Source organism: Mustela lutreola, chromosome 16 (genome assembly GCF_030435805.1).
Source record: "Mustela lutreola isolate mMusLut2 chromosome 16, mMusLut2.pri, whole genome shotgun sequence".
NCBI lineage: Eukaryota > Metazoa > Chordata > Mammalia > Carnivora > Mustelidae > Mustela > Mustela lutreola.
Genome location: NC_081305.1, coordinates 572,427 through 599,401, shown reverse-complemented (window position 1 = coordinate 599,401; position 26,975 = coordinate 572,427). Strand labels below are relative to the sequence as shown.

The 26,975-nt window shown below is 56.2% G+C and overlaps 1 protein-coding gene across 10 annotated transcripts in view; it reads right to left on the bottom strand.

Annotated features, from left to right (window-relative positions):
• ANKRD11 (ankyrin repeat domain containing 11) overlaps positions 1-26,975 on the bottom strand; it is a 179,036-nt gene that overhangs the window by 69,918 nt on the left and 82,143 nt on the right. The gene's annotated exons all lie outside the window — the stretch shown is intronic.

Genomic DNA, 26,975 nt, shown 5'->3' with positions numbered 1-26,975 from the left:
CTCACGGTCATCCCCTAAGCCAACTGAATGCCCAGGCGTGTGGGCCGGACATTCTCATGGGGCAGAGTCGTCCTCACGAGCCACAGCTCCGTTCCCTGCAGACACCACCAGCTCAACGCGCCGGCCAGGCAGCGCCAGACGCCCCCTCTTCTGTGGAGCCAGCCCAGGCCGCTCAGAACCACCCCTGGGACCCAGATGTGGCTTCAGCTTCCCCACAATCCCAGTCAACGCGCAGAGGCCCATGGCGCCCCTCAGCCCCCCCTTCCTCTGACCCAGTCCCTCCCCAGCCTGACTTATCCACCTGCTTCCAGGGGCCGCAGAAGGCCAGCGCTGCAGTGTGCTCACGACGCTGGCACAGGCTCCACGCCCCTCACCCCACTACATCCGGGGACCCCTCGTGCGCACGCTGCCCCCTCCCACGGCACCCACCCCGGCCAGGCCCTGTCCTGACACCGGCAGATGCCCCCTGCAGAGCTCCGAGGTAAGCGCTTGGGAAAGGGGTTCGTGCCTCCTAGAAACACATGTTGTATTTTGGGTTAAAACCAGTTACATTTGAAGAAAATGACATTAAACAGTAACTCAAGGGGTCCCTGGGTGGTGTAGCTGGTGAGGCATCTGACTCTTGGTTTCTGCTCAGGTCGAGGTCACAGGGTCCTGAGGCTGAGCCCCGCGTCCCTCATCCTGAGTCCTGGGCCCTTTGGCTACATCCTCAGCGGGGAGCCTGCTTCCCCCCTTCCTCTGCCGTCCCAAGGGTTCGTGCTCACGGGCACACGCGCTCTGAAATGAACCCTAAAGAAACAAACAGTAACTCAAAGCTTAATGTCCCTTTCACACCCTTTTCGTTTCGTTAAATACGGAAGCCAGCAGACGGGCCATGTGAGTCTCACCGCCGCGCCTCCGCAGGCTCCAACGGTAGGCTCCTGATTTCAGGGTCTGCTCAGTAAGAAACGGTACCTCTGTTCATCCCGTCTCTGGCTGGTCACACACGGTAAGTTCTCAATCCAACCGGCTTCCAACCGCTTTGTCCAAACCCATCTTTTCAAGGCTTTTCTGCACAGCACCTTCTCTGGCTCTGTAATTACTAAGGTCTTGCTCTCGAGGAAAGGACAGGACGATCCAAGATCACAGAGCAAGGGGTAGGAGGGCAGTAGCAGAGGCCCTCCTGTTTCCTTGAGGAAAGCGGACAGCTGTCTGCTGGCAGGATGTCAGGCCAGATGTGGACACCAGACTGGAGAGGAAGAGGGAGCCCATTCGTCCCCCCACAAGCTACAAGGGACCCTGGCAACAGGTTCTAGAACACGCACAGCACCCCGACCACAAGAGATTCTTCCAGAACACACAGGAGGCCAGAATCCCAATAGAGAGCAGAGCAGCAATCCCACTCCTGGCGGAAAGAAGCGCAAACGTGTGCACGCACGTGCAGCCGGCCCTGTTCACAACCACCGAGGGAAGCCGGCGACGCAGACGTCCGCCCGTGGATGAACGGAGACAGACCGTGGCACGTCCACGCAATCCAGCAGGACTCAGCCGTGGAAGGAGGGACGTACCAACACCCGTCACCACACGGACAGAAAACATGGTAACATGAAGCTCAGTGAAGAGAGCAAACACAGAAAGCCCCACACGGTGGCTCTGCTTCCGTGAGACGTCCAGAAGGGGCAGAGCCACAGACACAGGCGGCAGGCTCGGGGCTGCAGGTCACACAAAACCACAGGGGGGAGCCGGGCTCAAGGCAGGCAGCCCAGCCCCACAGCGGGCTGCACGGGCAGCCCCAGAAGCCGCTTGGGGCCAATGGGTGTTAAGATCAGAAGGCCGCTTCCACCTGACACCCTGTCCCAGCTGTCGTAATGCTCGGCGTTTTACAAAATGTCACCCCTGGAAATGTGAGGCAAACTGTGTGTGACTTCACAATGACCTCGAGAAAACCAAGAGACCAAAACACAAACGGCAGGGGAACTAGGCCATGTCCACCCCAAGCCCCAGGTGAGTGCGGGTCCCAGACAGGGCCCGCTCCACAGGACCACACGCAAACCTCTTGTAGATTCCAGTGCCAGAAGAGGCAGCAGGGCAAGATGGGGCCGTCTCCGTCAGGGGTGTGGACAGGGCTCGGTGGTGGGCGCCGTCCTCAGCACAGACAGCTTCTCCTGGTTTGCAAGGCCTCCCGGGTCCACCACGGCAGACACGGCTCTTCTACTCAGGGCTCAACACCCTCAGGCCGAGAGGCCCCGGGGTGTGGAGGCAGCCACACAGCCCTGAGGAAGTGTGACCGAGGTGTAGGGCCCACAGGGAGAAGTTCCCACAAGGGGCTACAGGCCACAAGCAGCGGCTCCCGTGCCCTCCCCTCCGAGGGAGCAGCGGCCTGCTGGCACCTGTCCAGGACCAGCCTTGCCGCTACCCTGGCGCCCAGCAGCATCCCCAGCCCAGTACGGACTGGGCACGCAGGCACCCCCAGACGCCTCCCACGCAGTCCCATCAGGCAAAATAGTAAAAGGCTCCTCCATTCCAACTCCTCGGCTCACACCGAGGTCAGCATCTGCCCTGAGCACAGCTCCTACTGCCTCCTCCTAAGAAAAACGAGTCCACTGAGGCCCACAGGTCACCCATCTGTGGGGCCCCTGGCCCTCGCTCACATGACCTCACTCCTTCCCCCGCAAGATCCTAACGAGGAGACAGGCTGAACCAAGGGCATCTGCCATCTGGAGTCAGGCGTCCATGACTCGGGTCAAAGGCCCCACGGAGCACAGCCCGCCCGCACACGGTCCTGCTTCCGCGCGCACCCTGGGGAGGACCAGGTAGGGACCCTCCCTGCGTGGCCGACTGGCCCTGGGGCCTTGAGGCTGCTCAGCCCGACTCCCCACTCCGGTGTCCCTACTGGAGAAAACACATTTGGCAATGACCCTACGGGTCGCCCATTTGTGACCAGTAAGACTTACTGAGAATTAGAATCTGTCACGAAGAACAGAGCACGCGCGCCTGTGCTCCCACCAGGAGGGAGACGGCCTTCCATTTCCCCAGAACTGTCACCCATACTCACAACAGGAATGCCTCACGAAGAGCGTAGCATCAAACAGGACACCTGACTGAGCCGGTCCTAAGAAACAGACTAACACTGTCCATGTCACCGACTGGAGGAGCCTTCCTCGGGCCCAGCCCACCCCCGCCACAGACACGGGACATGGCTGTTCCCAGCCCGGGAAGCACAGCTCGGGGGGGGGGGGGGGGGGGGAGCGCAGGAGGGATACCTGTGCCCCCACCCCAAGAAGGGGCTCTACAAGGGGACCAGGCCGACGCTCAGGGCCAGCGCCACACGAGCACCCCGAAACCACAAGGTGGGAGGGGAAGGCGGGGCTGCAGGGGCGCCCGGCCGGCGCGTCCTCACCCTCACACACCCGGCTCTCCCACAGAAACCAGAGAACCAGCTCCAGCGGCAGGCGCGCTGACCAGGGAAGGCAGCACACGAACAGCCAGGACATGAAGCCGTCAGAACGGCTGTCTCCCACATTCCGGCCTGTGACACACCACCGAAAGCTGGTTCGTTGACTTGAGAGAGCCAGCAAGGCAGAGCCCGTGCGGGAGCGCGCACATGGGGGGCGGGGGGCAGGGGAAGAGGCAGGATCCCAGACAGGCCCCACACCCAGTGCAGAGACCTATGTGGGGCTCGATCCCACAACCCCAAGATCACAACCCAAGCCAAAAATCAAGAGGCAGAAATCCTACAGAGGCTGGGGCCAGACAGCAGGGACTCCAGAACGTGCCGCAGGAGCCACGGTCGGCCCTGAGCCCACGGGCCACCCCACGGATTCCTGCTTCAAAGCAAAACATCACAACGGCCAAAGACCTGACTCTCACGTAAAAGATTCTGAACCGTCCATCCTGGAGACGTTCCCAGTAGAATTCACACCTCAGGAGGACAAGAACAAACAGGCGCACACCGAGACGCACTACAGGATGCTCCAGGCCTACGCAGAGCCACACAGCGCTGTCCCTCTGTCCTCTGCGGAGAGGCTGAGGGAGCCGCCCACCGCCACGCAGGACCACCCCCTGTCCTCCGTCAGGAGGGTGGGGGGAACCCCCCGCAGGAAGCCCAGCAACAGGCCCGCGGAGGCCGAGCCCCTGCCCGGGAGCAAGCGGTCGGCGGTCTCCCAGCGACAGGCGTGAGCACCAGCTGCCTGACCCAGGCACCCCCGGAAACCAGGCCAAGCTTTTTTCTACAGTGTTCAACTGTCAGAGACACTGCCGAGCGTGTGCAAGTACAATGACGTGATGCCTGAGATTTACTTTAAAATATTAAAAAAGTAAACATTTTTAAAGGAAACAAAAACACAAAAAAGCAGGGGAAGGGAACAGATACAACCAGCCTAGCAAAACTGGTGACCGCTGACACCGGGCACGTGGATTCTCTGCGATTCTGTGAACGGTTTAGTGGAAAGTGAAACTCAACAACTTCAACTCTGATATGGAGTCAGAGAGCTGCATGGTCTCCCCAGCAATACACCGTGCACAGGTCCCTCCAAGTGTTCCCGCACGACCCCATTCCACAGCACGTGTCCCTGGGGGGCCACAATGCACACGCATGAGCCGGAGGGAAGCTAAACCACAGTCGGTGTCCCCACTACAAAACACGAACACTCGAGTCGTTGTTGTCCGGCCCTCCCCCACTATCACCACCAGAGCTCCCCCAGTGTCGCAGATCACTGGACAGAAAGGAGACAGAGCCGCTAGCCAGGGGCCCTGGGGGAGCAACAGGGTAACGAAAAGGCCTTCAACGGTCATCCAGTCAAACCCAAAAGCTAACTCACTTTCCCAAGATCCTAAACCAAGCTAATGGTTGAACTTGAACCAAAAAGCCGTATTTCCAAAACGCTACCAAAGGCAGAGGTATAGCTCTGGGTAAGAGGCAGTATCTGCCCAACCGACCCTGGACCGTGACCTCAGGGCACCCCCAGCTAAGGGCTGCCAACCACGCCGGCATCTGCTGGAGCACATTCTGGTCCCTAGAGATGCAGGCACATCAGGGACCCTGGTACCTACCAGCGAGCACCATGAACATGGCCGGAGCAGCCCCCCTTCCTCCCCACACTGTGCACCCTGCCCCCGCAGGCCCCCAGTGCTTGATTTGGGCCCCAGACTCAGGGGCTCCAGGGCAAAGGTGCAGAAGGCAGCGGAAGGCTCCCTGTAAGTCCTTCCTTGGGACCAGGAGGAAGACAGTCTGCAGGTACCAGAGAAGTCCACACACTCGTTTCCAGGAGCAGGGAGACCAACCTCATCACTTCCTGAGCCACGGGAGAAGTGCTGTTCTGGAAGGCACTGTGCAGATGAGATGCTAAATGCAGCTCCCAACACGCCCAGAAGCCAGCTACCCCGCAAAGGAAATAAATAGCACGTGACTGACACCAACATCTGAAGCTCACGTTCCGGGAGGCCCCACACAGCAAATCGCAACTGTCCTCTCACGGACACACTTACCCAGGACCCCGGAGGGCTCCAACCACACAGCCTTCAAGTGGCCTACCCTCGACTCTTCCACACTTACGAGATGGGTGTGATCAGCGTAATTACTAATGGGTAGAACCATTGATTCTACTTGTTTCAGAAAACTAAGCCCCTCAGACACAGAACTGACGGCCTTGGCAGGTGGGACCCACTGGTCAGGTCAGGGTCCTGGGCCCCAGCCCGAGTGACCATCTAGACTAGTCGGCTTCTGGAGGCGAGCCTTAGGGCCGTCTGGACTCTGTAAGAAATAGGAGCCGCTCTCCCCCCAACATGGAAGGAGCGCATACACACACACCCGCCCACCAAACCAAACCAGACCATCCCGTTCAGAGGTGGGGAGACAGACAGACAGACACACACACACACCCACACACCCAACCCCCTCCCCCCCGCCGCCCACCAAACCAAACCAGACCGTCCCGTTCAGAGGTGGGGGGAGAGAGAGAGAGAGAGAGAGACACACACACACACACACCACACACACACCCCCCCCCCGCCGCCCACCAAACCAAACCAGACCGTCCCGTTCAGAGGTGGTCAGGTCTGCCTCTGAGCCGGGGGTCCCAGGCACCCTTCACCACCTGCCGAGCCTCAGCCCCTCTTGCTTCCCCCACCAAAGCAACGCACACCCGATGCCCCCAGCTCTGATCTCTGCCTGGTGGAGTCTCCCTAATGCTCATGACCCGAGATCCAAGCTCAGTTCAAGTCTTTTTTTTTTTTCTTTGAAAGATTTTATTTATCTATTTGACAGAGAGAAGCAGCGAGAGAGGGAACACACGCAGGGGGAGCGCGAGAGGGAGAAGCAGACTCTCTGGTGAGCAGGGAGCCCGATGTGAGGCTCGATCCCAGGATCACGGGATCATGACCTGAGCTGGAGGCAGACGCACCGACGGAGCCCCCCGGGAGCCCCTCAAGTCTTGCTCTGGTCTGGAAAAGTGCCCGAATGCTGCCTCTGCCCTGTGCCTTCCCTCCCCAAACCTCACCTCCTCTCTGCCAATCTCTTTCCTCTGAACCCCGATGAGCCAGGGATGCTCCTGGACTGTTCGTTCAGATGCCTGTGCTGCTGGCATCTGGGACCACCCGGGAGAACCCGAGATCTACAGACAATGAACGCAGCACTAAGACTCAGTCAGTACTCAAGAAAAGAAAACAGTCCCTAGGTGCTCTGGGACAGACTCAGATGGATACATGTCTGTGCTTGCATGAGCCTGGACAAAGCTGGGGGCGGGGGAGGCGCTCAATGTTGCAAAAGATGAAACTTTTAAATAATTATTTTCCTGGTAATTTCCCTCACCTTCTCCCCTCCCCCTTATCCTCTAAATGTGTCCCTTATGCATAAAAGCTCTTTTTTTTTTTTTTTTTTAAGATTTTATTTATTTGACAGTCAGAGATCACAAGTAGGCAGAGAGGCAGAGAGAGAGGAGGAAGCAGGCTCCCCGCTGAGCAGAGAGCCCGACACGGGACTCGATCCCAGGACCCCGAGATCATGACCTGAGCGGAAGGCAGAGGCTTAACCCACTGAGCCACCCAGGCGCCCCCAAAAAAGCTCTTTTTAAAAACTTTGCTACAGGCTTGCAAATGCAGTCTTTTTTAGTTTTTTAAGAGAGGGAGGGGGAGAAGCAGAGAGAGGGAGAGAATCTCCAGCAGACTCCACATCCAGCACGGAGCCCAACTTGGGGCTGGATCCCATGACCTAAAGACCATGACCTGAGCCAAAATCAAGAGTCTGCCACTTAACCAATGGAGCCTCCCAGGCACCCATGAGATGTACAGCATTTTAATAGAAATCAACCAGAGCTTGTGCTTACTGGTCCTAGTCAGTCTCTTCAGCAAAAAGAGTCCTGCTAGAGGGCAGGCTCAGGAACTCCCGGCCGTCTGTCTCTGCAAATACACTGCTCCTGGAACACGGCCATGGTCTCCTGCTTCCGTGCCCTCTTGGCTACCCAGGCCTAGCACGCAGACTAGCCGGCCCTGCTCTGAGCTGTCTTCCCCAGCGAGGTGCCTCGGAGGCCAGAGAGACAGCCCGAGGCAGCGCGTGTGTGGGCAGGTGCCTCCCGACGCTCCTGGGCCTCCTGGGCCTTGCCACCTCTGCAGCCTCTCCCGGGAAACTGTTACTCAGGTCATTTCCGTTCAGTGAGAGGAGCTCCTCAACACAGCCTTGATTTAAAGGAGGCACTTCAGCCCCTCTGTCCAAGTCAGGTTTGGAAAAGACAAGCGTCCGAACACCCAGGTTCCAAAACCAAGGGATTACTCTGTCCGTATGCACGTATCAACAATGACTGGACAGACACGGGGGTGTACCGTGCCCATGAGCAATGCTTCGTTCCCTTTCTTGATCCTGACCCTGAAGCTTCATCCCCATGACAATTTCCACAGAACGTAACAAAATGTAGAGCTTAAAAAGACAGTAAACCAAACTTATGTGTTATTAGGGCACAGATAATTCAGGTGGAAAACCACAGTAATAGCATTATAACGCATGATTAACTAGCATGTTCTCAAGGCTTTAAGACACAGGTGGACAAAAAGATCTTGAATATTAACAGCCCAAGAAACACACACCTAAATGTGTCCATAAGCCCGATGATGAATCTGGTGATACACAGTCAGAATGCAGCAGCAGCTAGAAGACCAAGGCGGGGAGCGCCGGCACGGCCTATGGTCCGAGTCTCCATGTGGAAAGATCTCCAGGCCCTGACCTGCAGGCATCCCCACTGTGGTCAGGAGGGACTTCTGTGACAACCACACCCAGGAGAGCAGAGCAGAGCAGAGCAGACCCGGTCAGAGTCCAGAGGGCTAAGAAGACACTCCTGGGCACTGTGCTGCTCTTGTGTGCATGTGTCTGCAGGAGCTGTGGGACTGGGGCAGGATTTGTCAAGGTGAAAGTCCTTCTGGGCCCTTGTCGTTGCACAGGGTATGGACGGCACACGGGGAGTCTGAGGTCTCGGAGTCCAGGCCACAGCCAAGTTCAGGCATGCGTCCGGACAGACAGCTCTGCTACTGCCCGAGAGGGGCCGACCAAGAGTCACCCGGGCCCCTAGCATTCTTTAAAAAGCTGGCCCTATAATGTGCGAAGCTGGGACACGCCTGCACAGCCTTTGGGACTGGTGGACTCAAACCAGCCACGAAGCAGTCTGAGGAGCAGTCCGCCGCCGGCAGGGGCGCAGAGGAGGCTGACACACACCTCGGCTAACGAGGCACACTTGGGCTTTTTCCTTATTTTAACAGTCTAACAATTTCTGAGATAGACTATCTACTACCAGTTTCCAAGTAGAATGAAAAATTTATAAGATCATTTAAAAAGAAAAAAAGCAGCAGCGTAAACACCGCCGCCTCTCACCATGCCCCGGAGCCTGGACGCACTAAGCGCCCGCAGAGGCACAGCCCGCAGAAGGGCCCGCAAGCGCAGACCCCGACCGGACGTCCAGAAGCCGCTCCCGCTGCGCACGGGGGGCCCGCACACTCCCAAGAGCCACCCCTGCGTCATCTCGGCTCTCGTGGACGCCAGCCCCGCAGACGCCAGATGCGTGCCTGCTTGCCAGGAGAGGCCTGGCACTGAGCTGGCGGAGGGAGGGGCAGACAGCATGTCACCACCACGGATGCTCTAGCTACTTCTGATAACTTCCTAAGAAACAGAATCTTCATCTAAAGTTTCTGAAGAAAAAAAAAAAATTAGGAACCGACCTGCTGCAGGACCTTCCCATTTCAGTCTCCAATCCTCACTTCTTAAACACACACACCTTCACCCTTCTTCACCAAACACTCTATTTTCTGCGTGTCTGAGCTGCCCCAGCTCTGATTCAGGTCCAAATATAAGTGGGTATGTATCAAACGCCTCCTTTCTACCAAGAAAGCCACCGTGAAAGATGTGATTTCTGGCATCCTGGTTGCAGAGTGACAATGCGTTTCTGACTCCTCTTCTCCTGAGCTATGGACGAGCAGGAGCTCCCGGCATCTGGGGGCAAGCTCCTCTGGGAGCACAGGTGGCCACCCCTGTGTCCTGCAGGCCCGCACGGAGGACACTGCCCAGGCCTGGGAGGCGCCCTGGGCAGTGAAGAGGCAACACTTTTGCTGTAAGGCCACGTAAGTTTTTCTTTAAAAACAAAAATCAACAGGACACACGTTCATTTGCAGAAAACCTACAGGAAAGTGCGGGGCCACTTGACTGAGCTGCTAAAGTGACAGCCACAGGCCCTCCCACCTTCCTGAGGGGCAAGGCAGGAGAGGAGGGGAAGGGGAGGAGGAGGAAGAGGAACAGAGCGCTGCGGAGAGCTGGGGGCAAACGGGCAAACCCGCGCTCACCCAAGTGCGAGGCACCAGCACGGCTGGGTTCTGGCCTCGAGATGATGAGACTCACACCCAGCAAGTCACTCCTGAGGTCGGGGACACAGCAACAACTGAAGACCTGCTCCGCAGCAGGGGCTCCAGGGAACAGCTCGCCGCACAGACGCACCAGCCAAGGGGCTTCCAGGCCCAGTGCCCAAGCCCTGAGCAGACTCTTCATCCTCCATCCAAGAAGGGACCGCAGGGGCAGGCGCCAGAGAGGGGCCAGCGAGAAGGGAGACCCAGCTGTCGGCACAGGCGCGCTGTCTGAAGGAGCGAGAGCTTCCCAGTGTAAACACCCCAACCTCACACCGTCGACAAAAAGCTGTATTACAAGAATTCTAGTTTACACAAGGCCACACGATTTTCTAGCTATGTGAACAAGGGACTCGCACGGCATGACACGCTTTCCGACACCAAACGGAAGATGGACTTAGTCCTGTGCAGTACAGAGGTCAAAAGAAAAGAGATGGTCGCCATGAAGCTCCAGGTGCTGGGAGACTGCAGAACCCGCCACACACAGCACCCTCCCCTCCCTGCAGGCGGGGTGTCACCTTCGTCTCCAATGAGGGACGGCATGCAGGGGCCACACAGGCTGTCCACGGGGAGTGCTACACGAGGAGCAGCACGGGACAGCTCGGGGGACAGCACAGCCCCACATCAGCTCCGTTTCCAGTGCCTTCCCCTTGGCAGCTGGCTCCAGGTGAACATGTGTCCTCAACTGGCCCATGAAGCAGAGCCTCAGGATTCTTCTGGAAGAAACCGTTAGAGGCAGAGGAGAAAGCTCCCTGTACCCAGACTCACTTCCTTGAACCACTGAGTCCCGTGAACCAGCATGGAGCCAGCTGGAAGCACTCGCACGAGTAGCCCGAGGACAGTGCACACAGCTCTGCCACGCCGCAGCCATCTGCCCAAAGCCAGACAGAAGCCCCACCGACAGGCTTGTTAGGGGACACAGCCCACTGAAGCCACCATGCACATTCTCATCTCAAGACACGGGGGCCCCTCAGCGACTCCGATTCAGGCTGAAGGGGATGTGGATGTGCGCGTGGGCGGGGGGGTGCTCACCAAACTGACTGCATCATCAAGTGTTCAGTGAGCACTCTCAGCCCCACGAACAGATGTGACGGGGCAGGAGAAAGCCTAAGGAGACCTCTAAGAGCTATGCGTCACTCCTGTGGTGACCACAGTGCAGCCATTCAGGCTCTCTGGGCCGTGGCCTGGCTGTGGCACTTGAGGCACCTCAGTCACTGCAAGGGTACATTCTTTGGGGCACTCCCTGAGGCCTGGGACAGGTGACCATGCATGTGACCACCTCCTCTCTCCTTCCCCTGGAGTGCTCAAAGCCATCAGAAACATAAAAGGCTAGCGGCCACGGCAGGGGACGTCCCAAACAGAACTAAAGGGTGTGTCACTGCAGCCTCTGCTCCACCTCAAGTCCTCCCCTTACAGCCCAACCAAGAAGGACACATAATCAACGAAGTTGTTTACTTAGTCCTAACTATGCCACAGGCATACCTCTTGCTTGTCTGGACTTTCAACTTTCACACCACTGCCAGTTACTAGAAGTTACTGGGAGCACCTGATGCGAAGTACTGAGCAGGGCCCAGCCCCCCAGCACTGCGGTCCAGATGCTCGGCTCAAGGGGTCTGGAGAAAGGAAGAAGGAATGAAACATGGTCTGTCTTCGTACACATCTGTGTGATGTGGGGACAGCAGCCTGCCTGCACAACAAGGAGACGGTACGGACACTCGAACGGGCCAGAGAGCAGTCCCCACCGTCCACGTCTCCTGCTGAGACACGGCTGTGCTTTGTTCTGTTTTGATTTGAAGAAGCTCATGCACGACATGCAGCCCGACACCACCCTGACCTGAGAACAAGACCTGAGCCGAGATCAAGAGGCAGACGCTGGGGCTCCTGGGTGGCTCAGTGGGTTAAGCCTCTGCCTTCGGCTCAGGTCATGATCTCAGGGTCCTGGGATCAAGCCCCGCATCAGGCTCTCTGCTCAGCAGGGAGCCTGCTTCCCCCTCTCTCTCTGCCTATTTGTAATCTCTATCTCTGTCAAATAAATAAATAAAATCTTAAAAAAAAAAAAAAAAAAAAAAGAGGCAGACGCTTAACTGAGACCCAGCCACCCAGGCTCCCTGGTGTGCATTTCTTTAGCCAAAAATGACATCACACTGAACCCGCTGCTTAGGGGCTTGGGTTTCTAAACCAAGGCTCCCGACCTCTCCACTAAGATTACGAGCATTACGCAGGAGCAGACTTTCTCTGCACCAACACGGGAACTCATGGCCCACATGTGCTATGCCTGGCTCCACACTGGTGTGTCCACTGGTCAGGACCCCTGACCTTGCTCCACCGCTCAGGGGAACAGAGGAGCCAGAATGGAATGCTTCGTCTGTCCCAAGGGGCCACAAAATGTGCACCTCCCGCCTTGCAGAGCAGAGCACAGGCTACGCTCAGTCACTCGCTCTCCACTGGGCTGACCCACCCAGTTAACACAGAGCCATGACCGTGGCTCAGACACTGGCATTCAGTTACGGACTTCGCACTGGCCAGCTCCTAGCGGGACCAACAGGGAAATCGCGAGCCCTCTCCCGACACCGGCCAATCCCTGTGGCTCTGGTTTTCTTATCTTCAGGCAGCTGCGAAAAGACTGTGGCCAGCAGCCTCTTGCCACCCGGAAATATGTGCCTGTGACACAAGGCACAAGAGATGCTGTGGTGCTGACTAAGGTCAGAGGCAGGGTGTGGGGACCAAGGTCATCTGGAATAGAAACAGGAGGAACCATGAAAGGAACGATTATTCTGTGGTTAAAAGTTGCAAGGTAGGAGAAATCTACCAGGAGTGACATGACTCAAAAGCTTCCTCCTGGCTGCGACTAGCGGGTGTGTGTGTGTGTGTGTGCGCGTGCGTGCGTGTCCAACGACCCCTGCATACACCCGGACGCCTCTGTGCCATGACACGGCAAGGAACAGGCCCCGGAAGAAGGCCACACCAGGAACAAGCGGAGCCTGGCAGCCAGAGTCGAGTCGAGGCCCACAGATGTCCAGTGCACGGTCAGGAGAAAGCCAGGTTACCATGGCACCGAATGGGCCTACGTGCGGATCCCACCGACCTCACAGACCTGGAGAGCCTGGCCCCACCCTACCCCATCCTCACCTTCCTGTGCCCATCAGTGTCCACGCACTCCAGGCAGAGCGATGACCACACTTCACGCCCACCCGCACCACCCAGGAACTTCCTGGGCTTCGTATCTGCCAACCTCAGGCCCCTTGAAGGAGGCGCAACAGTGAAACCAACTGGCAGGGTAAGAGTCCACACGGCTCCCACTCCGCCCCAAGTCAGGGAGTCCAGCCCGCAGGCTTGTCTCACAGCCGGCCCTCGAGCCCTGAGGCCTGGAGCACACAGGGAAGGGACTGACTGGACTGCCCCAGCCAAGCCCAGAGAGACCCGGCTGCAAGGTGGACGGAGCTGCCCATGCACGGCCTTCCAGAGCTCCCGGATGGGTAGATGATCAAATGGCCGCAGAAGTCTAAGCACACCTCAGGGCACCTGGGGGGCTCCGTCAGCTGAGCGTCCCGCTTTCGGGTTTGGGTCAGGTAGGGATCTCAGGGTCGTGAGAGGTCAGCTCTGCCCTGTGCCCTCCCCCACTCCTCTCTCAAATAAAATAAAATCCTTTAACAAAAAAGACACGAGGCCGTCCAAGCACACAGTTGGTGGGGAAGCTAACCCTGTCTGGGAACACCCCTGCCCTCTGGTGCGGGCAGCTGCCTGCACCGAACCGGTTCTGAGCCAGCAGACAAAGGTGTGAGGCTGTCGCCCACGCACCAGAAGCCAACAGGGACCCAGAACACAACAGCTGGCTCCGCACACCAGCAGGGAAACCACGACACACAATGCGAACTCCGGAGACAGGAGCAGGACAAGAAGGCTGCCTCGGACCAGATCAGATACAAGGACAGGCACGGATCCGGGCCAGGGAGGACACGAGCATGTGCTGGGGGAGGGGGCGGAACAGGTCTCACCAGCGCACATCACAAGAGACCAGCCGGGACTCCCTGAGACGCTGTGTGCACGGTAAACCCGCCGGGGCGCCCTTTCCCGACATCCGTGAGCGAGGGGCTCACCAGCCTCTGGGCGTGGGTGTGTGGGGGCACCCAGGAGAGGTGGCTCTTCCCCCTCGGGTCTGTGTGAGAAGGGGGAGACTCCAGATCATAGTAACGGTCAAAAATGGAACTCGAGATGGTCTTTCCCTGAGGTCTTCACAAAACAATGAACCCCCACCTGCCTGCGTCCTCAACCGGCAGGAGAGGTGTTCAACTTCAGGCAAGGACAAGCCCCCGAGAGCCCCGGCTACGGTGACTGCGTCCGCCCGCACGCAGCACGCAGCACGTCAGACGGAGGGGGCTGTTCCCGCAGGCCACCAGCAAGACACGAACGAAGACAGAGGGCAAGTCGACGCGTCAAAGCCATCTACAATTCTGCCTTCAGAAGCGCCATTCATGGGGTACCCAGATGGCTCGGTCTGTTGGTGGGTCAGTCGGTCGGACGGTCAGTCGGTCTGACGGTCGGTCGGTGGGTCAGACGGTCGGACGGTCAGTCGGTCTGACGGTCGGTCGGTGGGTCAGACGGTCGGTCGGTGGGTCGGTCAGCCCGTCGGTCGGTCAGTGGGTCGGTCGGACAGTCGGACGGTCGGTGGGTCGGTCGGACAGTCGGACGGTCGGTCGATGGGTCGGATGGTTGGTCGGTCAGTCGGTCGGTGGGTCAAGCGTCTGACTCTTGTTTTCGGCTCAGGCTGCGATCTCCGCCCAAGATCCAGACCCGCATGCGTTCCTTGCCCGGCAGGGTCTGTTGGACAGTCTCTGCCTCTCCCCTGCCTCGCACACGCTCACTCTCTCAAATCAATAAATACGTAAATCTTTTTTTAAAAACTTTTAAAAAAGAAATGCAAGGTGTCCCTGAGTAGTAAACAAGCAGATGTTTTATTTATAAATTTGCGTTCTCTTCATTATTCTCTGATCAGACCACGGAGCTTTCTGAGAAAACAGACGAAATGTTTGGTTGGCCTCCTTACAAACTCACCTTTCGGATACGGTCCTGCTGGAACAGGCTTCAAGAGAAAGCGCCCGTCTCCTTGGCTAGGAACAGCTCCCCGTGGTTTACAGCAAGACCGCGCCAGTAGACACCTTGCTCACAGACCAGGACAGACAACGTTCGGACCTGCCGCACATGGGCTTGGCCAACAGACAGCCATCACGCCCTTGAAGATCCTGGCCTCTGGCTGCGAAGGGACCACCTCCCGACCAACCTGCCCCCACCACAACCCAGAACACTGGGGAAAGCCCTTTCTGCCTTTCTGCAAGTCAACAGCCACCACCGCGGGCCCCCCTTCACGGGGGCAGGGGGCATGGGGGGCACAAGAAGAGCCCAGACGACCTCCGAGTCCCCGCGGCTGGGCTGAGAACGGCTCTCTGCGGCCTCCTCAGTCCCACCAAGTGAGAAGGGAGAAGCCAGGGGTCCCGCTCCTAACAAGTAAGATCAAAGAACCAGTTTGCCTTCTTCACGCAAAGGTTTTCAAAGACTTTGGAAACGCAGATTGACCGTGCGACAGTTCATCAGCCACGGCCTCTCCAAGAAAACAAGCCCACCCAGCACTGTTCCTCATACTCCGGTAACAGAAAGCCCAGTGCTGGCAGCGATCCGACCGAGTGGAGAACCTGCTGCTCGGTGACACGGGAACAAGGCGCCCTGAGGGGAGCAAGAGGCTGGTGCCTCGGCCAGACACGAATGCGAGACTGCCAGCACCTGCCTTCCAGGAGACCCTCTCTCCACCCAAGCCCCCAAAGAGTCAGTTTCAAATACTGACTCTACCACTTAACTGCTTGTGCAGGAAGGACTAGCGCCCACATGCACCCCAGGGAAACTGGGGGCGGTGCCTGGTCTCCAGGACGGGCGCCACTCAGTCATCTCCTTACTGCCCAGGCCGCGAACTACCCCAGCATCCCAAAAACTCTACAACAAACTGCAGAGGGTCCAACGTTAATATTTTGGCTGATCCCATTAAAGGAGAGAAGGAAACCTCAGCCCTCTCAGCTGGCTTTAAGAAGGCCAGGAACACAATCTCCGCCAAGCTGCGGAAGTAACAGGCTTCGTCATAGTGACCAAAGCCAGAAGGGGTGCCAGGCCTTCCTCACTCCGCCTCAGATTTACATGTTTTACGTAAAGTACTGATCATAACATATTGGACTTTAGATGAACAATTTATCTTTTAATGTGAGCCAAAAGATAACAAAATCCACAGTGGAAAAATGAATTCATGTAGAGAATCCCATTTTCAAAACTTGGGTGACCAACAGCAGCAAGGCCCACACCTGTCTGTCTTCTCACAGCAGCACATCTAGGCTTTCAAAGCCAGGACGCAGTCCCGGGGAACCTGCCCACGCCTCCCCTTACTGCCCTACGGGCGAGCACCCGTCCCTCAGAGCCGACAGCCAATGGCGACACGACCACTCGCCAGGGCCTCGGCGTCCTCCGCTCTGATGCTGAGAACAGAGAAGCCAGCGCACGCTGGGGCAGAGACGGCCTTTTGTTCCCTAGAAGGACGGCCGCGGCTCTGTTCACACCTGCCAGGAAGTGTTTCTCCAAGACGCCCGCAGGATGCAGTGCCAGAGGCGCGAGTTCTGACCTAGTGCGCGGTCACCTCTCACCTTCTGGTAGGTGCAAAGAGCAGACTCTTTCACAAGTTACAAACACCGTTATTTAAGAAAACATGGCCTGCACGAGCACAGATTACATCACGCCAAGACAAAAACCACAGCGTCATTTTCAGGCACTAACAAGGACTTCTTTCCAACAGTGTGCTCCTCGAACAGAAAGCCACGGACTTCTTTCCAACAGTGTGTTCCTCGAACAGAAAGCCAAGGACCGCAGCCCATCGCTGGCCACGCCGCAGCGGGGGCAGACACCGAGTTGTGGAGCCCCGACCATGCCCCGACACCTGGAATTACTCATGAACATCCCCAGTCAAGGGGCAGGAGAGGCTTCATGTGTCAACACAGAGTCTGCAAAGCCTCCTGGGGACCCCCACACAACGGGCGCAATGTCGGAGACAGGAGCGGGGGGACAGGCCACGGCGGCCAGCAACGGGCAGGGAGACAGGGAGGCCTGACCAAGGACCGGCGCCGGGCAGGAAGGGCACCCAAGACTTCGGGGACAGGACACAAGTTACAGAGACAGCACAGCGAGTCGCTGACTAATGCGGGAGAAGGGGCGGAGGCCCCGCCTGCAGTAGGAAAGGCCAGCCGGACGGACAGGCACCGGCAGGAGGGGCAGGCGGGGCTCTCCCCGTCAGGCCACACGCCTGTGAGCCTGTGAGTCCAAGGCACTTCCCGTCACACTGCACCCGGCTTGTGGACCGCGGTCAGAAACATCCACCTGGGGGAGGAAACACCTACTGAGTGGTTTCTTTCCCCAATTTTTTAATTTTGAAATAATTTCTACTGATAAAAAGAAGTGCAGAGCCCTGTACAGGCTTCACGAGGCTTCCCCTAATGGTAAAACCGGACACCATCACAGTGACACACTCAAACCCCGAAGAGCCACAGGCACGGTGTCGGCTGGACCCCCATCTGACCGTGCTGCTCGGGCCCAGGCCCAGAACTGCACCTAGGGCCACGCTCCCTTGTCTTCCTTGTTACGTTTAAGGATATAAAATGAAACAATACTATTTAAAATGACACGAAACAGAGCGGAAGCAGTTTCTGCTTTGTACGCAGGTCTGTCAGACACCCACAGAATTTATTAAAAACAAACAAGCAAAAAACCTCATGAGGATTAAAAACCCAGAACACTACAAGTGTGCACGCACATGCGTGTGTGTGTGTTTGTCTGTCTGTCTCTCTCTCTCAACAGGGTTATTTAGACCAGAGAAGACACAGTTTGAAGGAAATTATCCAGAGGTGTGCAGAAGTCCCCTTGGCTCTTCAGCGAGCAGAAAACCACTCAGGGGCAGGCCAGGACGCACAGATGAGAGGCAGGGCTGGGCTCAAAAGCCAGAGGCCAGCACAGGCACGGGTAGGGGCAGGGGGGACACCAGCCCAAAACTGGGTAAGACCCTGGCCTGCCTCACAAGTCCTAAAAGCAGGGCCCGAGAGGAGCACCTTGTTTCCAAGACTAACCGGACCCCAGAACAAAGCCCAGGAAGGTTTACAAATGTACAAGATTACACGGTACCCACCGAGGCAAACCCTGCGTCTGGCATCCGGACACGCGCAGACACGGAAGCCGGAGTGACCTGAGCAAAGACTAAGCACACGTGAGCCCCCCATGACACCAACAGGAGACTGAAGACACAACGGAGCGGGCAGAAAACACCAAGCCTCCCCACAAGGAGATGCTGCCCTCCCCCTGCTCGTGCGCTGGGCTCCAGGCCCGCTCTGAAGGCCAAGAGGGGGGCTGGGAGGGCACCACGCAGGACGCCGGCAGGTGCCCCCACGACCAGGCGGCTGAGGCTCGCCCCCACAGGCCGCGGTGACAGCGCGCACCCCAGAGCGGATGTGAGGAGGAGACACACCCTCTGCGGAGTCATGTCTCCCCCAAAGCCGAAGACCCAGTCTACGAAGAAAAAAACCACACAAACCCCAAGAGGACACCCTACAGAACACGGGCTGGAGCTCGCGCAGACTCTCGCGGTCCCGGCGACCAGGAAAGACCGAGAAGCCGTCCCCGAGCAGGAGACCTGGGAGACCGGCCCGCAGGTGCGTGAACAGCCAGGCCCCGGCGCCGGCCGCCCCCCGCGTGGGCCGCGGGAACAGGACAGCGCCGCGCCGAGAGGAGCTCTCCTTTGTCTTCCTAACCTCTCCAGAAATGTGAATAGTTGTCCAAAGTAAGACACCTACAGAAGAGAAACCCCCCGGGCGTGCAATTAAGAAAGCAGAGTAAGAGAAACCAGTCAGGGGAACCAACGCAGAGTCGACACAGATGGCAAAGCGAGCGGACGCAGCCGTCAGCCGGTGAGCGCCTGGGCGCCTGAGACACGCCAGGCAGGAGCCTCCCGTGAGGGCCGCTGCCTGTGGGAGACGAGAGACAGCAGGCGGCACCGCCAGCAGCAGAGACAACTGGGGCCACTGAGCACAGACCAGAGGGGACACGGGGAGTGAGCGAGGTCGGGCCAGCAAGCAGGCAGCCAAGAGCACCGCTGGCCCCTCAGGGCTGAGGCCACAAAGATACCCAAAGCCAGGGGCCACCAAGAGTTCACATTCTGACGGAAGAACTGCAAACTCCAGAGCCACAGCCCTCAACGAACCCCAAGGCAAGAAACGTGAAGACAGGACACCGCGGGCCCCCCGGAGGGAGGAGCGGGGCCCAGCAGAGACGCGAGACGGGCGCTGCGCACGGACACGGGCCAGGCAGCGTCAAGAACTGTGAGAAAAAGGTCCCTCGTCCTCCCACTCAACAGCCACAGAAAGTCGTGCAGAAACAGCGGAGCCGCTGAAGTCTGTCCACCGAGGGAGACGACTCTGGATGCAAACAGGAGTCCTCACCACGCGTGAGGACCGCCGGAAATGCAAGGACACGGCAGAGACTTCTGTCCTAACGACCGGGAAACTGCACGACAGCAGCACGAGGGCCGGGGCAGGAGACATGGAGGTGCCGTCCAAGGCTCCGATGCTATGAAGTCGGACCTGACAGTACCTGTGAGCCCAATCGCATCAGGAACCCCGCTAGGCATCAAGCTATCTAAACACCCATCAAAAGAGAGATTATCAGTTGGGTACCCTCCCTACCAACTGTTTTTACATCTGAAAATTTATAAAATCAAAGGTTTTTTTAAAAAAGTACATGGATGGTGGGGCACCGGGTGGCTCAGTCTGAACGGTTCAGCATCCACCTTCGGCTCAGGTCATGATCCCAGATCCCAGGATCGAGCCCCACGTTGGCCTCCCTGCTCAGCGGGGAGTGTGCTTCTCCCTCGGCCCCCACCCCCCACCCCCAGATCATAAGCCCTCCCTCTCTGTCAAATAACCATTAATTAAAATCTTGGGAAAAAAATTTTTTTTGGAGGACAGGAGTAGCCTCCACTTACTCTCTTAAGATTATTTATTTATGAAAGAGAGAGCGAGCATGTCCACACACAGGGAGGTCCCCACCGAGCAGGGGGCCCGACACGGGACTCGATCCCAGGACCCTCGGACCATGACCTGAGCCGAAGGCAGAGGCTTAACCCACTGAGCCCTCAGGTGCCCTCCCCCATTTTTTTCAAAATTCTTAAAATAAGAAGGAAAGGCATGTGAAATCTGGCTTAAAAGGATGGTACTTGTTAGGTTCCAAAAAGAAGTAGCAAATACAGCCAAAGTGCCCTTCTTCAGAGGCCGTCACCAGCTGAAACTTTCGTATCACCCTTCGCTGTCTTTGCTGGACAGGGCTATGCCAACTTCCCTCACGGGTGTCAGCCTGAAAGACAAAGTGTAGGTAACCCGAAGCCGACCGAGTCCACCAGCGGCCAAAAGTGCCAGGGCTCTCGGGAGGACAGAGCTGGAGGGTATGATGCCAAGGTGGAAGAAGTCGGTCAGAGAAGACAAACACCGTGTGATCTCACTCACAGGTGGAATTTAAGACACAAAACAAATGAACAAAGTGGGTAACCAGGAAACAGACCCTCAAATGCAGAGAACCCCCCGAGGACGACCAGAGGGGAGGTAGGGGGATGAGGGGTGCCCTTGTCGTGATGGGCACCGAGTCATGTACAGAACGGACCCACTATGCTCTACACCGGAGATTAATGCAACACTGCACACTCCCTGTATTGGAGTTAAAATTAAGTACGTGGGGGAAATCTGTCTAAATAATGAAAAAGAAAAACCAAAACAAAGCAGGAAAAGACTGTCAATTGGGGGCGCCTGGGTGGCTCAGTGAGTTGAAGCCTCTGCTTTTGGCTTGGGTCATGATCCCAAGGTCCCGGGATCAAGCCCCGCATCGGGCTCTCTGCTCAGCAGGGAGCCTGCTTCCTCCTCTCTCTCTGCCTCTCTGCCTGCTTGTGATCTCTCTCTGTCAAATAAATAAATAAAGTCTTAAAAAAAAAAGAAAAAGACTGTCAATTCGATTTTTTTTTTTTTTTTTTTTTTAGTTTTAGAACAAGGGAGGGGCGGACAGAGGAAGAGGAAGAGGAGCGGACCCCCTGCTGAGCGGAGAGCCCCGACGCACGGCTCAGTCCCGTGACCCTGAGATTACAACCTGAGCCAAAACCAAGTCAGACACTTAACCTACTGAGCCCCCCAGGAGCCCCAGCTGGATTTCTTTCAAAGGCAATCCCCAACTCCTGTAAGGCTGCCTGTAAGAAACCCTCCTTAAATATGAACACAAACAGCTTAACCTTAAAAAGATGCGAGAAGATGTGTGCGAACAGTCGTCAGAAGAGAGCGCAGCTGTTCCGGTGTCAGACAAACCGGCCTGCAGAGCCCCGACCATCATCAGAGGTAAGGGTGTTTCATCGTGATGAAGAGACAGATTCAGCCTCTAATAACTGAGCTTCCAAATAAACGGAGTAAACACTGACTGAACTGCAGGGGAATCCAGAAAACCACAATCATCAGGTATTTCAAGACCCTTTTCTGAAGGAATGCTAGGACAAATACACAGAGAGTCAGCAAGGAACATGACTGCCCACCTCAGAAGGCCAGTAAGACTCATGACCTGGACAGTGGGCTTTAAACTGGAACCCCCCCTTCTGCATGTTTTATTGCATTTTATACAACGGGGGGGAAGAGAATGAAGAAAAACATTTGTTTCTTTCCTGAGAACTTCCGGATGTGCCTCTTGGTCTGTCTTCTAAACAAAAGGAAAGCAGTGAGGAGGCCCAAGCTGAGGTTCTCAGGGCAGAGCATGGCCCCTAGTTCAGAAACTCTCCCTGAGCATCTGCCTTGCAGGCTACCTGGACCGGACCGTAGACCCTCGCTGCCTCTGAGTCCTGGTGGGTAAGCTATCAGAGGTGACCCAGCACCACCAGCGAGCTCATCAACAGCCTCGGGCCTGGGGCCTGCACTGGCTAACGCCAAGCTTCTGGACCAGAACCCTTCCCACGAAGGCTGTTTTTCTGAACACTAAGTTTGGGGGTAAGGGAGAATCTACCAGAAACAGCTTTTAACCAATTCCATTATCTAAGCAAGAAAACACTCGAGAGTGACCCCGTCACCACTGGTGACCTTTCCTAGCATCTGAAATAAATGAGTGACCGTCCATCACGCCATTTTGCAAAGGCACTTGGATGCTCATCTACTCCTTCCTCCCCCATCCCAGAACTGATAAAGCTTAAAGCTGGTAAGAAAGATGCTTCAGGATAACTGCTGGACAAGAACTTCAAAGCAGCCACACCCACGAGAACCTCCCTAGCTCCCTACACCGGCTCTAGCTCCGGCCTCTCTCTCTGTCCTCTCCACTGACACGGAAGTCCACCAGGGAGCAGCACTGGGGAAAGAGGAGTCAGAATGTAGCTTCATCCATACAGGCCTGGAAAAAACTAAAAGGTGTTCATGGGGACACATAACCGTGTCGGCTGAATTAGCAAAGGGATGTCTGCAGAGGTCTGCAGCAGCCCGGTACAGAGCTGTGCGCCCAGGGCAGGGGTTCACTCAGCTCTGCTCCTGCTCCAGCACCCCCAGGGGAGGCCAGAAGGGCCCTGCACTCTTCGTGCCCGCTGGTTCTGCTGGTGTGGGCCGCGTCCCCTGTGCCCCCAGAATGAAGGAAGTCCACTTCCCAGGAGATGGAGCAACGTGGCTGATAGAGAACGAACAAAGTTCCAGACGAAAGCCTCACCACAAATATCTGGAAATTCAGCATGACTTCCAGCATTCTTCTACGCGGGCTTTAGTCTGAAACATCACTGTCACTGCTTCCTGAGACCACTTTAAAGCCCTAAAATTGCATAGGAAAAATAACAGGAAGGTTACATAACTTACACTTGTTATGAGGTTTAACTAAGTAACAACGTAGAGATTAGAACACCGGCATCTCATTTCCCAAAACGGAAAATGCCTAGAACACCTACACATTATCCACTCAAAGAATCTACTACAGCAGGAGAAATGACTTCAATATATCCTTTAATTCCTCTCCGAATAACCCACCTCTGCCTGCTGAGGAGGACTGTTCTGCCCGGGTGCTGCTGCGGGTCTGTCCTGCTCATAGATCAAACCTTCTTTTTCCCGCCTCTTCTCCACGCATGTGTGCGTTCGCACACACTCACACGCAAGCACATGCACACACCTACATACATGTGGGGGACTCCGGGCTCAACGTCCTGTCCTAAATGGTCTCCCAAACCCTGACGCCCCTTACAATGGTCCCTTTCCCGACGGGCTCCTCAAATCCATCATGCCCAAACCACAGCTTCTCCAAGCAGCCTCTTCTTTCTGGCTCTGTGGTGACGCCACCGTCCTGCTACTGACCCTGCCTCCGGGACCCGGCTGCTCGGCTTCCCAAGCCAACATTAGGTGGGGCGTTCCCTCAGGCCCCCAGTCCCAGAGCTGCCAGGGAGACAGCACCTCGTGCCTGCCTCCCTGGGACTCCAGGCCCACAATGGCCCTCTAGCACACGTCTCTGTTCACCACCTCTCAGGAAGCCCCGGATCGGACATCCAGCAGACACTCGAGGGAAGCCATCACTGTCTATCCGCAAGCCCGGCCAGGCCCAGCGGGCGCTAACCACAGACTCAGCAGAAGACATGTCAGACAGGAGAACTACCACTTTCATCTCTAGGGAAAACTGACGCCAGAAAAAAGAGTCATACAGAGTGAACAGGGCCTGATGGGATTCTGAGGCTGCAAAGAGGAAAGCTCAAGACCGGAACTGGGTCGAGATGGTCGGATCTGATGACGCACACCCAGCCACGCCCGGACCCCACCGGATGCTCCTCCAGGCCCTTCCCGAGACACCCTGCGGCGGAGCCTCAGCAGCCTCGCGCACAGTCCAGCGCAGAGCAGAGCAGCTCAAGGGTCCTTGTCAGCGTGCCCCGCCATGTGGCCCTGTGCCAGGACTGCAACCCCAACTGGGCTTTCAGGTCAGGACGCCACCAAGGCCTCGACCCTACCAAGCCCACCCTGCTGCCCCCAACAACCAACAGTCATCCTCACACGAAAAAGCTGCCTCTGACAGGTAAGAGTGTTTTCCGTCCTCATCTCAATAAAACATGAAAAAAGATCATTTCCTGTGTGGGAATTATATTTTAAAAATCTCTACAGGATGTTACAGCCTAGTTCACAATTACTGGCCTAAAGAACTAAAAACAAGAGGTTGCTGGAGCCAGAGCGCCTGGGTAGCTCAGTCAGTGAAGCATCTGCCTTCGGCTCAGGCCATGGATGCAGTCGCATCCTGCTCCCTGCTCAGCGAGGAGTCGGCCTCTCTCTCCTCCTGGCTCAGCTCACTCGCTCGCTCTCTCAAATAAATCAATCTAAAAATCTTTACAGAAAACAAAGAGAGAGAGATGCCTGGGGTCCCCGGGGTGGCTCGGTCAGTAAGCACGGGACTCTCAGTTTCAGCTCACGATCTCAGAGGGTGAGACCGAGGGCCACCATCGGACTCCACGCTCAGCACAGAGCGGGCTGGGGCTTCTCTCTCCCTCTTAGTTTCCCCGCTGGTCTCGGGTGTACACACCCTCACTCTCTCGCTTGCTCTCAAATAAATCAATCCTAAACGACAAAAACAAAACCCACAAACAAACCAGGAGGTTGCTCAGGTGCTGAGAAAGGTCTGGGGTCCACATTCCCAATCAAAGCAAGTCAGCCGTGGGTGGACGTCTGTCTCACGGTCTCACCGCAGCCAGTGCAGAGACAGCGAGTCTTACTGCGACTACTGTAAGCTGAGTATGAGGAACTTCATCACTTCAAGAAGTTCTCCTAACTAGCAAACACGTGATGACATGTTTTAAGTCACTGCAATTCATAACATCTTTAAAGATCCACAAGATTTCGAAAAACAAAGACAAATTTTTAAATACAGTGACCGGGCTGACTAAAAGATAAGATTAAATAAAGTGAACAGGGCGCCTGGGTGGCTCAGTGGGTTAAGCCGCTGCCTTCGGCTCAGGTCATGATCTCAGGGTCCTGGGATCGAGTCCCGCATGGGGCTCTCTGCTCAGCGGGGAGCCTGCTTCCCCCTCTCTCTCTCTGCCTGCCTCTCTGCCTACGTGTGATCTCTCTCTGTCAAATAAATAAATAAATAAATCCCTGAAAAAGAAAGAAAGAAAGAAAGAAAGAAAGAAGGTGAACAGGGAATAAGCAACACAAAGAATCTGAGAGCGCCCATGTATGACAGGAGGTGCAGGGTCCGTCGTGAAGCAGGAAGCGCCACACGAGAGGCCTGCGTGAGCCCCAGCTGCCACCACAGCGCTCACCCCCAGTCCGCTCCGCAACAGAAGGCAGAGTCACAGGAAAGGAAAACCCTGCTGAGGGTACACGCTTAACCCACAAGCACAGACCCAAGGACAGACGCATGATCTCATTTAGAGGGGACAGAGGTGTGCATTTCCACGAGAGCTTCAGGACCCAGGAGCCACTAAATCAGGAGCCCCTGAAAATGCGCACTGCGGTGTGTCCTGTGGGGAGATGGCGGACACGATCAGATTCTCCTGAGGCCGTGAAATTTCTATTGCGGATAAACACTTGGGCTGACTAGGTTTGCCCGGCTACATTTTTTCACCGAACAGCTTCCTACCGCGGTTTCCAAAATGGGGTCCAAAGCCTTGGAGATCCCCACAACTCTCTCAAAGTTTTTCCCATGGTGGGACGCCTGGGTGGCTCAGTGGGTTGGACGACTGCCTTCGGCTCAGGTCATGATCCCGGAGTCCCAGGATCGAGCCCCGCATCGGGCTCCCAGCTCCGTGGGGAGTCTGCTTCTCCCTCTGACCTTCTCCTCGCTCATGCTCGCTCTCTCTCTCTCTCAAATAAATAAAAATAAAATCTTAAAAAAAAAAAAAGAATTTTCCCATGGTAACACTGCCTTTCCAGCTGGGGCAGGATCTGCACTGATGGTGCAGAAGTGATGGTCTAACTCTGCTGAAGAACCTCCATGTTAAGCAGTAATTATTAATTTCATTACATCCCCAGTCTCCGTGCTCGGCTCTGTCATATCCTATGTTACAAAATGAGAAACGGGCAGGAAGCACCTCTTCTGGGCACCAAACAGCTGTCTCGGGTATAAGCACTGCTGCAGGGACAGCACTGCTATGCGAGCCAGTGACGGACACACAGACGCTCGCCATTCCAGTGGAGGACCCCGCAGTGCATCTCTGGAAAATAACACAACAAGACGCCATTGTCAGCGAAACACCTAAACCCATTCATTGCCAATGCAAAGCTCCTTACTTTGGTCAAATACCAGAATCCTGGCAAGCCTCCCAGCACGAGCAGAGAGCTTCTGAGAGCTGCAGGGCTCCCCTGACGAGGGGTGGCTGCAGAAGCAAGAGTGACTTTTAGACACAGCAAGGTGCAGGAAGACCGCATGTGCATGAGCTAAGTAACTCACCACATCACCAACGCACCGCGCTACGGAACCAAAGTGTATGACCGGGGACTTGAACGAGCCCTCCCGTCCCACAGGAGCTCCGCACTGCTGCCGACCTCACCATCCGCGCGGGTGTCCCATAAAGAAAATCTCCAAAGTCAAGTCTAAAACTATTCAAGTGGGGCGCCTGGGGGGGGCTCAGTCAGTGAAGCGTCTGACTTCCGCTCAGGTCATGATCCCAGAGTCCTGGGATCAAGTCCCCTGTCGGGCTCCCTGCTCAGCAGAGTCTGCTCTCCTCTGCCTACTTGTGCTCTCTATCTCTGTGTCAAATAAATAAATAAAATCTTCAAGAAACAAAGTAAAATAAAAAACTATTCAAGTACTCATCCCTACCTCCAACTACACTGCTTTGTTCACTTTAACCAAAGCAATAGGACAATCACCAGCATTTTGTTCTGGAAAATACAGTTGTTTTTAGTAAAAATGTGTTATACAATGGGGCTTTTTTTTTTTTTAAGATTTTATTTATTTATTTGACAGAGCACTCACAAGTAGGCAGAGAGGCAGGCAGAGAGAGAGGGGGAAGCAGGCTCCCCGCTGAGCAGAGAGCCCGATGCGGGGCTCAATCCCAGGACCCTGAGATCATGACCTGAGCCGAA